A 15,728-nucleotide genomic window follows, 5' to 3' on the forward strand; every position below is an offset into this window, starting at 1 on the left:
ACCTCAACTATGTCCTTCGGCTCCTCACACTGATTGTCTCTTAGATCCCTAATGGACCCCACTTTTATCCTCTTGCCCCAAACATACTTAAAAAATGCCTTGGGATTTTCCTTTATCTTGTCTGCCAGTGATTTTTCATGCCCCCTCTTCGTTCTCCTAATTACTTTTTTAAGTACTCCCCTACACTTTCTATACTCCTCTCAGACCTCCACTGTTTTCAGCGCTCAGAATCTGAATTTTCCTCCACACAATATCAGGTGGCAGGTTGTTCAACTTTGCCCGTCTAAGAGCGAAGACCAAAGTATGGAAGGTCTTCATCAGGGAACTCCTCTTTGCTGACGATGCTGCATTAACATCCCACACAGAAGAGCATCTGCAGAGACACATCGACAGGATTGTGGCTGCCTGCAACGAATTTGGCCTAACCATCAGCCTCAAGAAAATGAACATCATGGGACAGGACGTCAGAAATGCTCCATCCATCAATATTGGCGACCACGCTCTGGAAGTGGTTCAAGAGTTCACCTACCTAGGCTCAACTATCACCAGTAACCTGTCCCTCGATGCAGAAATCAACAAGCGCATGGGAAAGGCGTCCGCTGCTATGTCCAGACTGGCCAAGAGAGTGTGGGAAAATGGCGCACTGACACAGAACACAAAAGTCCGAGTGTTCCAAGCCTGTGTCCTCAGTACCTTGTTCTACGGCAGCGAGGCCTGGACAATGTATGTCAGCCAAGAGTGACATCTCAATTCATTCCATCTTCGCTGCCTCCGGAGAATCCTTGGCATCAGGTGGCAGGACCGTATCTTCAATGCAGATGTCCTCGAGGCGGCCAACATCCCCAGCATATACACCCTACTGAGCCAGCGGCGCTTGAGATGGCTTGGCCATGTGAGCCGCATGGAATATGGCAGGATACCCAAGGGTGCATTTTACAGCGAGCTCGTCACTGGTATCAGACCCACCGGCCGTCCATGTCTCCGCTTTAAAGAAATCTGCAAACTCGACATGAAGTCCTGTGACAATGACCACAAATCATGGCAGTTAGTTGCCAGTGATTGCCAGAGCTGGCAGACAGCCATAAATTCGAGGCTAAAGAGTGGCAAGTCAAAGAGACTTAGCTGTTGCCAGGAAAAAAGACAGAAGTGCAAAGGGAGAGCCAACTGTGTAACTGCCCTGACAACCAATTTTATCTGCAGCGCCTGTGGAAGAGTCAGTCACTCTAGAATTCGCCTTTATAGCCACTCTAGGCGCTGCTTCACAAACCATTGACCACCTCCAGGCGCTTACCCATTGTCTCTCAAGACAAGGAGGCCAAAGAAGAAGAATCTGCCATGCGCCTCCTTTTTTTGCCTGATCCAATCCTCTATATCCCTTGACATCCAGGGTTCCCTGGACTTATTGGTCCTACTCTTCACCTTTACGGGAACATGCTGGACCTGAGCCCTCGCAATTTCCTTTCTAAATGACTCCCACTGGTCTGATGTAGACTTTCCTATAAGCTGCTGCTTCCAGTTCACTTTGGCCAGATCCTGTTTTAACATATTGAAATCTGCCTTCCCCCAATTCAGTACTCTTATTTGCGGTCCCTCTATGTCCTTTTCCATAACAACCTTAAATCTTAGAGTTATGGTCACTATCCCCGAAATGCTCCCCCACTGCCACTTCTACCACTTGTCCGGCTTCATTCCCTAGGATTAAGTCCAGTACTGCTCCTCCTCTTGTAGGACTCTCTATGTACTGGCTCAAAAAGCTCTCCTGAATGCAGTTGAAAGCTCCCTTTAAGCTTTTTGCACTAATACTATCCCCTCTAATATAGGGGAAGTTGAAATCCCTACTATTATTACCCTATTATTTTTGCACCTGTCTGAGATTTGCCTACATATCTGCTCCTCTATCACTGCCTGACTGTTTGGAGGCCTGTAGTACACTCCCAGCCAAGTGATAGTCCCCAAATAAAAACAAGAAATGCTGGAACCACTCAGCAGGTCTGGCAGCATCTGTGGAAAGAGAAGCAGAGTTAACGTTTCAGGTCAGTGACCCTTGTTCGGAACTGATAGTTCCCCTTTTGTTTTTAAGTTCTACCCATATGGCCTCATTAGAGGAACCGTTTAAGATATCATCCCTCCTTACTGCAGTAATTGACTCCTTGATCAACAGTGCAATGCCACCTCCTCTTTTACCCCCTCCCCTATCATGTCTGAAGATTCTACACCCTGGGATATTAAGCTGCAGTCCTGCCGTTCCCTCAACCATGTGTCAGTGATTGCAATAAAAACATTTTCCCCTGTGTTAATCAACGCCCTCAACGCCTTATTAGTAAGACTCCTTGCATTAAAATAGATACAATCCAGCCTGGCATTATTTGCTTGAGCCTTAACAGGTCTACATTTACTCTGCCCTCCAGACTGACTTGGTTTCTCATTTATATTTGATTGTACAACACCCCCTACTGTGCTTCCACTCTGTATTCCATCCCCCTGCCAAATTAGTTTAACCCCCCCACCCCCGCAAAAGCACTAGCAAACCTCCCAGCAAGGATGCTGGTCCTGTTCCGGTTCAGGTGCAACCCGTCCATCTTATACAGATCCCACCTTCGCCAGAAACAGGCCCAGTGATCCAGGAAACTAAAGCCCTCCCTCCTGCACCATCTCCTCAACTATGCATTCATCTGCTCTAACCTCCTATTAATATACTCACTTGCCAGTGGTACCGGAAGAAACCCAGAGATTACTACCCTTGAGGTCCTACTTTTTAATCTGCCACCTAGCTCCCTAAATTCTTTTTGCAGGACCTCATCCCTCTTTCTACCTATGTCTACCAACATGGACCATGACCTCCGGGTGTGCACCTTCGCCCTCCAGAATACTTTGTAGCCCCGCAGTGATATCCAAGACCCTTGCACCAGGGAGGCAACATACCATCTTGGAATCACGTCTGTGACCACAGAAACGCCTATCTGTTCCTCTAACCATAGCATCCCCTACCATTATTACCCTCTTGTCCCTTTTTCTCCATCCCAGCACTGCTGAGTCAGCCATGAAATTCTGGTCATGACTTTCGGTGCATTCTCCAGAAAAACTCTCTCTCTCATTGGTACTCAGAACTGAATATCGGTTAGAAAGTGGGATGTCCTCTGGGGACTCCTGCGCTACCTGCCCTTACTTCTTTGTCCATTTAAACCCTATTTATCATACTCTCAGAATTCTGATGTCAAGCCAGATAAATTTCGGAAAAGAAAATAACCAAATTCCTTGAACTACTGAACTGTAATTGTTGAAATTCGTTGCTGGAAAAGAACAGCATCAATTCAATTGCTGAATTAGACAGATTGTTCTACTATTGAAGAACCTTCTTTTTCCCCACTGGATAGCTGTGAGGACTTCAAGCAACCTTGGAATATTCCACATTGGAAGATTTCACTTTGGCAGGAGCGTAAATATGCAAGGCCTTTAAATTTTTCTATTTTAAATGTGTTATATCTTACCAGTTTTTAAGAATTTAATTTCTCTAATTAAACAGTTAATTTGTTGATCGAAAGATACGTGGTTTGGTTAGCCACATTCGGGGGTTAATAGATGGTACAATTTGGCTGCGTCTTTAACTTGGAAAGTTTAAAATGATATGTTAAGCAATCTTTGGAGAGACGGGACTGAACCAACGGTACGTTTCTCCCACCACAATCAGAATCGTATATTTTGATTGGGGGCTTTGACTTGAGCAGTCGGTCGTAACATATTAATTGGGGGCTCGTCCAGGATTGAATCATATTTAATACGGTGGCTCGTGTCTGGGATCAGAATCGGACTAATTTGGAGGGCTCGCATTTGGAATCGTATTAGTTACTTGTCTCTGGGATAACATTTAAATTGGGGTTTAGCGTTGGCATCATATTTAATTGTTCTTGCGTCTGGGATCATATCAATTGGAAACTCGGTTGTTGGGATCTAAATCTAACGCCAATTACAAAGAAATAAAAGAACCATGTCTCTTGTATATTAAGGTAGAATCTATACCATTGTCATGGCATTAGTGGTTGTAGCAGAGTTTTCGGGAAAACAGAATGTTTCCCCGAATGACTTGATAACTTTAACTAAGAACAAATTAAAATAATTGGCAGCAAAATTGGGGTTGGAATTGAAATCAGGTGCTAAAATAGCAGAGATAATTGACATAATAGCCGAACATCTGGAATTAGTAGAAGATGATGATGATGATGCGGAAGGGGAATACGAGGAACAAGAAAGCAAATACGAGAGACAAGAAGGTAGTAGGTCCGAGAGTGATGCAGTGGTATTGGCTAGGATTCAGTTAGAAATGAAAAAAACTTGAGGCCGAAAAAGAATTAAGAAAACTTGAACTGGAAGAAAGAGGAAAGGGAAAAAGAAAAAGCAACCGCAATAAAAAAAAACTTGAACTTCGAAGAGAAAGTGAAAAAGAGAGGAAACTTAAGTTAAAAGAGATGGAACTAAGCAAGAGGGTAGTCTTGAATCCAGAGAAAATTCGGGTCAGGAAGAATCTGAATTTCGGTCAGGACCCAGCGCAAAGTTGTTTAAATTAATACAGTCTCTTCCTATGTCCGAGCAAAGGGACGTAGAAGCATTTTTCATATCTTTTTAAAAAATAGCCAAACAGATGAAATGGCCGAAAGAAAGCTGGACATTGCTCATGCAGGGCAGGCTTGTAGGCAGAGCTCATGAAGCTTATGCCATGCTTTCTGAAGAAGCTTCTGCAGATTATGAGATGGCGAAAAAGGCTATTCTCGCTGCGTATGAGTGAGTCCCTGAAGCTTACCATCAGAAGTTTAGGAATTTACGGAGATTGGCTAGGCAGACATATTTAGAATTTGAGAGGGTGAAGCAAATGAATTTTGACCGTTGGATACGGACATTAAAGATAGAAAACACATATGAGAACTTTCGAGAATTAATTCTCCTAGAAGAGTTTAAAAACTCCATTCCTTCAGAAGTGAGAACTCATATAGATAACCTGAAAGTTTTGAAGGCTAGGCAAGCAGCAGAGATTGCTGATGATTTTGAGCTTGTGAGCTTTTGAGCTATTTTGTCTGTCACCCCATAAATCCGAGAAGGATAGAAAGTGGGAGAGTGAAAGGAAGGCAAGTAGCCGGGGAGAAGAAGGAACAGCTGGGAATGCCCCAGGATCACCTCCTCAGGTCAGAAAGGAAGATGCTGAGGGTAGAAGCGAGGTTCGCAAGCCAAAGTGTTATCATGGCCACAAAACGGGTCATCTTCATTCAGAGTGCTGGAAATTGCAAGGTAAACCCATTGGACTTGTTGGGGTATGCAATGCTAGTGCAGAGGAAAAGACTCTGACTGAGAGTGTAGCAAACCAGGTTATAGCTTTAACGACAACTGTGAATGTGAAACCAGATACTAAAACTAAAAGAAGTGTCGAGGTTAAGAACAAAATACCTGTGAGTTATAAAGAATTTTTGTAAAAGGGGAGAGTAACTCCGTATCCTGTAAGTGAGGCAGGAAAACCTATCATTACACTCAGGGACACAGGAGCAACCCAAACTCTCTTGCTGGGGAAAGATACGAGGTTTCCACCAGAGAGCACCTTGAAAGCTAAAGTTTTAGTGAATGGAATTGGTGGGGAATGTATACCCGTACCTTTGTATAAACTACGCCTAGACAGTGACTTAATATCTGGGATAATAACTGTAGGTGTTGTCAACAGTTTACCTGTAAAAGGGAATTGATCTACTCCTAGGAAATGATTTGGCTGGATCAAAAGTATCAGTTTCTCCTATAATTACAGAGGAACCAAGTGAAATTAAGGAAACGGAGCAATTACAGGAACAAGTTCCGGGAATATTTCCTGCGTGTGTAGTTACCCGAGAAATGGCTAAACAGGATCCATTGTCTGAGGTAAAAGGGGCACCACAAATAGATAGCCAAACATTTCAAACCTTATTTGGGGATTTAGATATTCTAAATGAGTTGTTTCACAGATCGCCTTTCATTGCAGCACAGCAAGCTGATCCAGAGATATACTGAATAGCACAGACGACTCTGTCAGAAGCTGCGGCAAAAGGAGGTCTGGGAAGCTATTATATGGCAAATGGGGTTTTGAGGAGGAAATGGAGACCGCCTGATAGATCTGCTGGCAAAGACTGGACAGTTGTACCATCTAAATATCACCAAGGATTATTAATATTAGCACTCGACATTCCTTTTGCAGGACATAGGGGAATTCAGAAGACCAAATCACACATAAGCAAACATTATTACTGGCCAGATCTTACAAAGGATGTGAGACAATTTTGTATCGACATGCCATACCTGTCAAATGGTGGGAAAACCACAACCTACCATAAAATCAGGGGATGAAGTAGAAGTGTTGTTACCATCACAGGGAGAACCAGTGAAAGCACGGTTCAATGGCCCATATAGAGTGATCAAAAGAGTGGGTAAGGTAGATTACTTGACACCCCTGATCGCCGGAAGAAGAACCGGTTGTGACACATTAATATGCTCAAATAATATCACCACAGGGAGGAGGATAAGCCAGTACAGTTATGTCAGGTAATCGGGACTGTTGAGAAGGAAAAGGATAGTGAGGATGAGGCAGAAGCAGGACTAGGAAATTCTCAGATTGAACCTCCAACTATCCAATTAGCGAATACAGAATGGCCGGAAAAATTAAACAATAAGCTTTTACACTTAGAGACAAAACAGTGTGAAGTTTTAACCAGGGTTTTCACAACATTTCAAAAAGTTTGTAGGGATAAGCCAGGATGTACAACCTTAGTCACACATGTGGGTATAGGGGGAACCATTCCTTTAAAACGACATCCTTGCCGCTTAGGTCCAGACAGACAGGCCCAAGTGGAAGCAGAGGTACAATGCATGCTGAAGGGCAGCTTAGTTGAACCTAGTCAAGACAGCTGGAATTCGCAGGTGGTCTTGATACCTAAACCTGGTGGGTCGGCTCAAATTTGCATAGACTCTAGAAAGGTTACTGTGGCAAAAAAGGCAGACTCCTCCCCAAATTCTCATTTAAAGGACTGTATGGACAGAGTGGGCAACATCATGTGTCTTAAAGAGACAAATGTGTTGGAGAAAACCTGTCAAATTCCTTTGACACCCCAGGGTGAGAAAAAATTAGCTTCTGTTACACCGGACAGGGTTTTCCAGTGTCAAGTGATGCCAAACAGATTAAGGGGTACTCGAGAAAATTCTCAGAGAATAGTGAACCCAGTAGTGGTCAGTGCTCCTCGCTGTGCAGTTCACCTCGCCGAGGTGATGGACAATAGGGACACGTGGAAGGAAAACACAGAACAATTGGAAGACTATGCTTGGAAATTTGAAACCTCTTGCAAATTTAAAGCCGCAAATGTTCTGTTGGAACTTGTTGTTGTAATCTTAACATTTTAGAAAAGTGCATGCCTGTAAATGCGAAAAAAAGTTAGTTTTTTTTCCAAGTTGTATTTTTTTTTTTACACATTGTAATGAAACACATTTCAGGAATGGTGTTTCATTCCGCCAGAGGAGGAGACGTTATGATCCTGTAGTTTTTTTCCCCCGGGAAGAATGCAGTGTGCCTTTAAGGTGGGAAAAGGAGCAGTACTGCTTTAAGTCAACAAGCTCCAGAGACTGTGTCATAAAATGCATTCTCATTGCCCCGGGATATAGCCACTCAGAGACTGTGATTCAAAGAGTGTATTCACGTTGCCATAGGATACAGCCATTCAGGACCAAAGACACCAGATATTTTGTTGCCGATTGACAGTTGAAACTAGTTGAAAAACTGGCTTTTGACACACAGTTAACAGAGAATCAGACAGACAGCTGGACCAGCATATACTGAAGGAAATGAGAACTCTCTCTTGGTTTATTTAAATCCTATTTATTATACTCTCAGAATTCTGATGCCAAGCCAGATTAATTTCTTAAAAGAAAATAACCAAATTCCTTTAACTACTGAACTGTAATTGTTGAAATTCATCGCTGGAAAAGAAGAGCATCAATTCAACTGCTGAATTAGACTACAGACTGTTCTACTGTTGGAGAACCTTTTTTCCCCCATCGGACAGCTGTAAGGACTTCAAGCAACCTTGGAATATTCCACATTGGAAGATGTCACCTTGGCAGGAGCATAAATATGCAAGGTCTCTAATTTTTTCTATTTTAAATGTTGTTTATCTCTTAGTGCTGTTTAAGAATTTAGTTTTTCTAATTAAACAGGTCATTTGTTGATCTAAAGACACCTGGTTTGGTTAGCCTCATTCGGGGGTTAATAAATGGTACAATTTGGCTGGGTCTTTCTTTAATTTGGAAAGTTTAAAATGATATGTTAGGCGATCTGTGGAGGGACGGGACTGAATTAATGGTGCGTTTCTCCCACCACAATCAGAATCGTATATTTTGATTGGGGGCTTTGACCTGAACAGTCGGTCATAACAGCATTAAAAAAACTAACATAAGTAAATGCAGTTCATGCATGAAGAATGCTATAAAGATCCTTCAATTTTTTCCAGACATCCACTCCCAAGATGTTCCCTGCTGCCAACTGGAGTTTGCTTAACTTTTTTTCTACAGCAGAGTTTCAAGACCAATATGGTGAGCCAGTGAACACATTTCACTATGCACAGCAATAAAAGCAGAAACATCTGAAGTGGTTTGATTTCAATTAAAATGGCCCAAAAAGGAGGCACTACTCCTGCTGCCTTTTAAGTTTTCTAAGGTGTGATTAACCAGCGGCATAACGGTGCAGACTGAGAAAATTGCATCAAGAAAAGGTAGCTCATGACCATGGAGTCAGGGACCTGATATATCCGGCACAGAGACATTCGCTGGTGCTGGAATGTTACCTTGCTTAACTGACAATACCCATTTGAGATTCTGAACCAAACATCTAATTGTTTTGGACAGTTATGCAGGAGTCACCAGGGATTTGACCATGAATAGTGAAATTCCTCACCTTCATCAAAAATCCATGACAGTTCCTTAACAGTGAGAAAAGAAGCTGCTTTCCAATTTTAAAATTAAAAAGTTAAGTAGTGTAATCCCACACCCGAATTGGCAAAGAGTGGTAGAGAGGATGCTTGTAGCGATGCCAGCAGTGCTTGGGCCAGTTCTAAAGTATCAAATGACACTCACTAACTGGTGACAGAAGAGTCAGTGAAAAGTATTTGAATCTTTCCATCATACCATGATGCCTCTTAATATTCCGAAAGATTTCAATAGCATCATCGTGCATACATTAAGTACCTGTGGGTCCACGAGTACCAGCAAAGATGGTGTTAAATTTGCTTGAAATCTGACAGTATGTTCTGGAGCAACAACACTTTTTTCATGTAAAAACAGTGTGACAGTGCAATAAACAGCAGAAAAAATCTAACGGAGAGAGGTCACAACAAGGCCACTTGGGAAGGGATTTTACGTGGGTGGTGGTGGTCTCAGCTACATGCTGAAGCGCCGGCAAGAACCCCATGTCACCTCCGCTGGGAAAGGCCCACTGCATTACGTACCAATTCTGCACTTAAGGACCCCAGCGACAGAAGTCACGCCTGCTGAGAGCTGCCGGCCAATCAGAGGTCGGCAGCTCTTTCACTGAGCAGCGCCATCACAGAGGCAGCTGCTGCCGATAATGGACGCACTGAAGGTGAGGGGCCCAGGCCACAGATGAGTCAGGGCAGGAGGGGTTTTGTGGGGTGGGTGTTGGGGGGGGGGGGGGGGGCGGGGGGAGGGAGGGTTTGGGGGGGGTTGGCAGCAAAGTGGGGGGGTGCGGTGGCTCTCAGCAGGCTCCCCCCCACCCCCTTCCCGATGCTGGATCCCTTAATCGGGCACTAAGTACCTATTAGCGAGGGACATTCCCCCCGGGAGCCGGCAAGCAACCTGCATGGTGTGCTCCATATGCAGCGACAGGCCCACCCGCTGCTGGGCTAATACCGGCGGAGGCGGGATAAGGCCCTTAACTGGGTATTAATTTCCCACGTAAGGGCCGTAATTTGCAGCGGGGCAGGAAGGCCAACTACGGGCCTTCTTACCACGGACTTAATTGGGGTGCAGGAGGGAAGGTGGCGGGGTCGCCCCCCCCCCCCTCTGATGCCTGATTAAATGCTCTCCCTGCCTCCAAATGAGTGGAGGAGAGCATGAAATTCCCCCTGCAGTGCCCCCCCAGAATCATACAGCACAGGAGACCCTTCACTCCATCATGCTTGCGCTGGGTCTTGGAAAGCTATCCGATTAATCCCACTCTCCTGCTCTTCCCTCATAGCTCTTCAAGTTTTTCCTTTTCAAGTACTTATCCCATTCCCTTCTGAAAGTTAGCATTGAATTTGCTTCCATCACCCTTTCAGGCAGTGCATTCAGCTTAAGCAAAGTGGGCAAAGGGAGAAAGGAGGAGTAAGAGAAACAAATGATTCAATCAGACTGGCAAGTTCAGCTCCTAATAGAACAATGAGCTCCCCCCATTACAGATGATGAATAATTCTAATCCAACATGGAGAATTAATAAATGAGGAAGAATTGTAAATTATTTCACACATTCCCAATGCAAGTCATTAAAAGAATAGTCCACAACAACCGATTTTCATTTACAGAAACAAATCATTATTTTCCATCAATTTTAAAGTGACGTAATGACAAAGCTTTGATTGGACTTTACATCCCAAAGGTATTTCCATGATGAATGATATTAGCCATTCTTCTATCTAGTGTGAAAATTTAAACCAAAAAGTGCAATAGTAACAATTCCAAAATGGAACACTCAAGGTTCATTTTAATTCACACTCGACTTAAAAGCAGCCAAGTGGGCTATATTAGTTTTAACTGTTGTAGTAAATTCTCGAGATGAACTGTTAATAGGCAAATTTTTAAAATTCTAACAAAGCGCTGCAACTCATAAAAATGTATGAATGTTCAAAGTCCTAAATGTATTCTTTTCATTTTTATTATCAAGTCACTCCCCCTGCTCTTGATAAGTCTATTCTACTGCTAGGGTTTTGGAACTGATCCCCACCGTCACACTCCCTGCAGTATCTGTCTCCAAAACACCACACTGTTCAACAATTCACATGAGTCGGAACAAACAGTTGCAATGTTTAATTTTAATACACAACCAGTGAGCTGTTACAGCTCAGAAAGTAAACCATTAGCTTATAAAATGGTTCTGTGTATCCATTGTTTTTAAATTGAATAGGGTGAAATAATGAATATTAAACAGTTGCGCTGTGCTTATTAGCAATTTCTCAAGCCTAGTCTAATTACTGCAGAGATTTTCAAAAATCCCTTCTTATACAGTGACCTTTAAAGGAACTTAACTTTGTGACAGACCATTGAGCTGCAGTGATTCGAGACCTAGAAAATATATTAGGAACCACATAAAAGAAATCATTTAAAAAAGATTTTCTTCACCACAGCAATACCATAATAAATTAAAAATACTGCAGTGTTATTATACAGGTATTACATTCACCTCCACTACATTAAATTGTCACAGTCCAGCTGCTCTACTACTGTTGCTATTCCTTTGGGAACTCTGGCATCCAGCAGTGTTGACCTGATGAAAATTGGAAAAAAAACCCTGATTCCACAGGAAAGCTGCCTTATGTTTTTCTCTGTCACCCTCTTCAGAATGCTATACGTCCCCCATCCCCCGCTCCAGATCAACATGCTTCCCTCTCCCCCTCGTCAGAGTGCTGTAATTCCCCATTCAGTGAACATTCTACAGATGTACTACCTGTCAACCCCTCTACAACACTGTATTCTCCTGTCCCCCTCTCCAGGCCAATGTATTTCCTTGTCCCTCTCTCCAGACCAATATATTCTCCCGTCCCCCTCTCCAGACCAATATATTCTCGTCGTCCCCCTCTCCACACCAATATATTCTCGTCGTCCCCCTCTCCACACCAATATATTCTCCCGTCCCCCTCTCCAGACCAATATATTCTCCCGTCCCCCTCTCCAGACCAATATATTCTCCCGTCCCCCTCTCCAGACCAATATATTCTCTCGTCCCCCTCTCCAGACCAATATATTCTCCCGTCCCCCTCTCCAGACCAATATATTCTCCCGTCCCCCTCTCCAGACCAATATATTCTCCCGTCCCCTTCTCCAGACCAATATATTCTCCCGTCCCCCTCTCCAGACCAATATATTCTCCCGTCCCCCTCTCCAGACCAATATATTCTCCCGTCCCCCTCTCCAGACCAATATATTCTCCCATCCCCCTCTCCAGACCAATATATTCTCCCGTCCCCCTCTCCAGACCAATATATTCACGTCGTCCAATATATTACCTTGTTCCTCTCTCCAGATCACTGTCTTCCCCAGTCTCCTTCTCCAGATCAATGTATTCCCTTGTCCCCCTCTCAAGACCAAAGTATTTCCCTCTCCAAGTTGCTCTATTCTTCTGTCCCTCTTTCCTGTTCAACATTCTTCCCAAAGCCGTCCTCCTCTCCAGCCTGATTTCGCCTCTCCCGGTCAAATACCTCTATAAATGGCAACCATCTCTTTCTTTTTTACTCTCACACCAACTTTCTCCTATTCTTGCTGTCACACCACGGGCTGCATTTTGTTGTCGCGTCGCCAGGAGCAGCAGCGGGCGAGAAAAATGGCAGCCCACATGCACAGGCCGCGCGCCGCCACGCTCTTCAGCCTGGTGGCTCATTATAACATGCAGGGCGCACTCCCCACCCCACACCCCCGCCCCAGCCAATCACAGCATTGCCTGCTTCTATGCAGGCGCTGGCACCATTTTTGAAGGGCTGCCAGGCCTGTGTTGACAGATCAAAGTTGACAGTCACTCCCACAACTGCAACCCACCCTCCGGCCCCACTCCTCCCCTCCCTCCCACAACGACACCAGAGTAGCCTAGATGACCCCTTTTCTATCTCAACTGTACTAAGTGCAGAGCTGACCCCTTCCCACTGCCCCACCCCCCGCCTCCCCCAACATCCAACACCACTAACTTCACTACAAATGCAGAGTTCCCCCGTTCCCCACCTCAGTGGCTCCAGCTTTCCCTGGACAGGAAAGTGAAGGCCCGGGAGTGCCACACGTCGTTCGGAAGATCCGGAACGGCTGGTGAGATCGCTCCGACCTCCATTTAAACGTATTTAAAAAGCCGATTTGAATATTGAAATCCAGGTCTTGCCACAGAGTGATGGATGTGCCACCACGAAGCTTTCCCACTGCCGGGAAGATCGGGCCCAGCATTCCCGGCATCGGGCTCCGTGGCGGGCCACTGCCACTCTGATCTGCCGGCCAACCTCCCACCCCTGCCCCCGCCACGGAGCCCGACGCCATGAGCTCAACAAAATCCAGCCCCGAGAGAAAAGAAAAAGTAAAGCAGCACAGGCTGACACCCCTGCTGGCAGAATGATGGGGAGAGGGAGGAAGACAGAGACTTAAACAAGGACAGAAGAAAGAAATAGTTATAATTTTGAAACAGGGAGAAATAAATTTGAAACAGACAGAAGAGGATACCCTGCAAAGATTCAGAAATGAACAGCACCAGCAAGGAAACTGAACAATGAAAGCGATGTTTGATACATGCGATTGGGATTTTTAGTTTCAGTTTGAAAAGAAGTCTACACAGGGTGTTAAGCCAGCAAAGAGAAAAGCTGTGCAAGTTTGTTAAGAAAACACCAGGGAGTGTTAAGCCAGAAAAAGGCTGCGTGGTTTTCACAAGAAGTCAGCTGCAGAGCTGAGTGTTGTTGGTTTTAAAAGAGTCTCCCAGGGCTGCCGAACTGGAAAATGTTGAGAACTGTTGGTTAAAAGGACAAGTTCTTTCAATTGGAACCTGTTTTCTGGTAACTGACCCTTAGAAGATACAAATTGCTACCACTGTCTTCAGCGACTGAAAAGTTAACAGTGGAGCCACGTCATCAGGACAGCAGTGGCAAGGCTGAAGTGGTTTATGAGGTGATAAGTTCGAACCGCTAAAGGGAAAACTACATCACTTGCTATCAAAAGGACATCATTACTTCCACATCTGCATCCTAGAGGACCAGTCTTTAAAAGCTACCTGAGAAAGATCCTGGTATGGTTGTGCTGTGAGACTGATCAGCGGACTGTAAGGACTTTCCTTGATGCATCTGCTAATTAATGTGTAACCTTTAAGATATATACATCGATCCTGATATAACTGTTAGTTCATGTTTAATTTATGTTGGTTTTGGTTTGAGTGTGAAAGTAAAATTTATAAAAGTAAAATCTTGGCCATTTCTTTTTGGTTTCCTAAATTGGGGTCAGCAAGTTTGCTAGTGGTCCTTGGGGATTGCAAACACAGTTATTCAGAGCTGGTTCACTGCAACAATCCACACAGAAAGTTCCCAATCTTGACCAGCATGTTTAAGAATGAACTAACTTACATTTGTACAGTGCCTTTCATGTTGCAATACAACACAGGAACAAAAGGCGGCCATTTAGCCCCTTGAACCTGTTCTGCCATTCAGTAAGATCATGGGTGACCTGCAATATTACAACCACACCTCCCCCCCACCTTCCCCATATCCCTAAATACCTTTGGTTAACAAAAACCCATCAATCTCAGATTTAAAGTTCACAACTGATCTCGCATGAATTGCCATTTGCGAAAGATAAAGGTATGACTCTAATTTTTAGACTATGCTGCCATGTCCTAGGCCAGTATTTTATGCTGCAGCGGTAGCCCCACCCATTAGCTAAAAAGTCGGGGACAAGTCCACCTCCACCAGGCCTGGAAGCCACGCAGCAATTTTACATGGTCCAGGCCCTCAATTGGCCACGTTGGGACTTCCGCACTTCTGAGGAAGGAAGCCCTGCCAGCCAATCAGAGGACTGACAGCTCTTCAGTCCCAGCAGCTCCATCGGGAGCGGTGGCCATTGCTGGGACTGCACCCAGCTAGGACCAGCAACAATGGGGGAGGCCCCAGAAAAGGTGATTTGGGGTAGGGCCTCGCCAGGGACAACTGGTTGGGCCCCGGTGAGGTGGATGGGTGTCAAAGTGCAGGGATCTAGCAGGGGCGGCCCATGCATCTGGGGTGCCCCTCCGTGGGGCACAGAGTGCCCAATCAGGACGCCACTCCACCATTCCCTCCCCCACTAGCTGGCAATTAATTGGGCACTTAAGGGCCTCAATTGGGCTGGGGCAGGTAGGCTGCTTGCCATCTCCCCCCGCTGCTGGTAAAATAGCAGCAGGGGCTGGTAGGTGATGGGAACGGAACCTCACCCCCCACAGCCTTCCACTAAATTTTACGCCCCCCCCCCCAACCTCTCGGCCACTCCTGGGGGAGGGGGTGGGGGGTGCCTAAAATTCCAGCCCTAGATTCCCCAACCAGCAGAAATAGTTTCTCTCTAATTACCCTACCTGTTCCCCTTAATATTTAAACACTTTGATTAAATCATCCCTTAACCTTTTAAATTCCAAGGAATACCACCCTAGTTTGTGTAATCTCTCTTTGTAATTTGATGTCCAGGTATCATTCTAGTAAATCTATGCTGCACTCAATTCGAGGTCAATATGTCCTTCCTATGGTGTGGTGCCCAGAACTGCTCAAAGGGCTTCAGGCGTGGTCTAATCAGGGCTTTGTATAGCTTAGCATTACTTCCATCTTCTTGTATTCCAGTCCTCTAGATATAAAGGTGAACATTCCATTAACCTTTTGATTATTTTCTGTACCTGTTCATGATAATTTAATAATCTATATACCTAGACTCACAAGTCTCTTTGGACTGCCACTGTTTCTAGCTTTTCACCATTGAGAAAGTACCCT

The 15,728-nt window shown here is 44.7% G+C and overlaps 1 protein-coding gene across 2 annotated transcripts in view; it reads right to left on the bottom strand.

The window, feature by feature from the left end:
- Window positions 1–15,728, bottom strand: part of prmt3 (protein arginine methyltransferase 3) — a 291,866-nt gene that overhangs the window by 191,799 nt on the left and 84,339 nt on the right. The window lies entirely within an intron of this gene.

The sequence above is a fragment of the Heterodontus francisci genome, chromosome 14 (assembly GCF_036365525.1).
Source record: "Heterodontus francisci isolate sHetFra1 chromosome 14, sHetFra1.hap1, whole genome shotgun sequence".
NCBI lineage: Eukaryota > Metazoa > Chordata > Chondrichthyes > Heterodontiformes > Heterodontidae > Heterodontus > Heterodontus francisci.